At 48.9% G+C, this 1,426-nt stretch overlaps 3 non-coding genes across 3 annotated transcripts; all 3 read right to left on the bottom strand.

Annotated features, from left to right (window-relative positions):
* Window positions 1-145: 145 nt before the first annotated feature.
* On the bottom strand, window positions 146-264 carry LOC123178130 (5S ribosomal RNA). The gene has a single exon (XR_006489341.1). It is a non-coding gene; the product is annotated as a 5S ribosomal RNA (ribosomal RNA).
* A 367-nt stretch (window positions 265-631) lies between these two features.
* Window positions 632-750, bottom strand: LOC123178129 (5S ribosomal RNA). The gene has a single exon (XR_006489340.1). It is a non-coding gene; the product is annotated as a 5S ribosomal RNA (ribosomal RNA).
* A 367-nt stretch (window positions 751-1,117) lies between these two features.
* On the bottom strand, window positions 1,118-1,236 carry LOC123178131 (5S ribosomal RNA). The gene has a single exon (XR_006489342.1). It is a non-coding gene; the product is annotated as a 5S ribosomal RNA (ribosomal RNA).
* Window positions 1,237-1,426: the final 190 nt, after the last annotated feature.

Here is a 1,426-nt window from a genome sequence, read left to right as displayed (position 1 = left end):
TCGCGCCACAAAGCCGCCCCAAGACGCGCGAGCAATGAGCATCGAGCTTAAACATATCGCAAACGTCAAACATAATATAACGGGATTAATATATATCGCGCACGTGCGACATGTTTGTCACAAGGCGCAAAAAATAATTATAAAAGGAATGCAACACGAGGACTTCCTAGGAGGTCACCCATCCTAGTACTACTCTCGCCCAAGCACGCTTAACTTCGGAGTTCTGATGGGATCCGGTGCTTTAGTGCTGGTATGATCGCATCCGACATGTTTCCCCGTCTTCGTCCCTTATGCTTGCCACTCCCAGGTCCGCTCCAAAGACGATTCTACATTCTCACTACCATTACAACCGTTCCCTAACAATGGATAATGTCCTATACTACTTACTCTCCCGCTCAATCACGGAGACGAGTTTTCCACGGTTTCCACCCCTCCCTCCATACCGCAGCAACACAAGTTTTTTCCACCCCTTTCAGAACGCGCTCCTCGCGCCACAAAGCCGCCCCAAGACGCGCGAGCAATGAGCATCGAGCTTAAACATATCGCAAACGTCAAACATAATATAACGGGATTAATATATATCGCGCACGTGCGACATGTTTGTCACAAGGCGCAAAAAATAATTATAAAAGGAATGCAACACGAGGACTTCCCAGGAGGTCACCCATCCTAGTACTACTCTCGCCCAAGCACGCTTAACTTCGGAGTTCTGATGGGATCCGGTGCTTTAGTGCTGGTATTATCGCATCCGACATGTTTCCCCGTCTTCGTCCCTTATGCTTGCCACTCCCAGGTCCGCTCCAAAGACGATTCTACATTCTCACTACCATTACAACCGTTCCCTAACAATGGATAATGTCCTATACTACTTACTCTCCCGCTCAATCACGGAGACGAGTTTTCCACGGTTTCCACCCCTCCCTCCATACCGCAGCAACACGAGTTTTTTCCACCCCTTTATGAACGCGCTCCTCGCGCCACAAAGCCGCCCCAAGACGCGCGAGCAATGAGCATCGAGCTTAAACATATCGCAAACGTCAAACATAATATAACGGGATTAATATATATCGCGCACGTGCGACATGTTTGTCACAAGGCGCAAAAAATAATTATAAAAGGAATGCAACACGAGGACTTCCCAGGAGGTCACCCATCCTAGTACTACTCTCGCCCAAGCACGCTTAACTTCGGAGTTTTGATGGGATCCGGTGCTTTAGTGCTGGTATGATCGCATCCGACATGTTTCCCCGTCTTCGTCCCTTATGCTTGCCACTCCCAGGTCCGCTCCAAAGACGATTCTACATTCTCACTACCATTACAACCGTTCCCTAACAATGGATAATGTCCTATACTACTTACTCTCCCGCTCAATCACGGAGACGAGTTTTCCACGGTTTCCACCCCTCCCTCCATACCGCAGCAACAC

The sequence above is a fragment of the Triticum aestivum genome, unplaced genomic scaffold (genome assembly GCF_018294505.1).
Source record: "Triticum aestivum cultivar Chinese Spring unplaced genomic scaffold, IWGSC CS RefSeq v2.1 scaffold14731, whole genome shotgun sequence".
Taxonomy (NCBI): Eukaryota; Viridiplantae; Streptophyta; class Magnoliopsida; order Poales; family Poaceae; genus Triticum; species Triticum aestivum.
The sequence above is the reverse complement of the archived record's forward strand: the minus strand, read 5'-3'. Positions and strand labels throughout refer to the sequence as shown.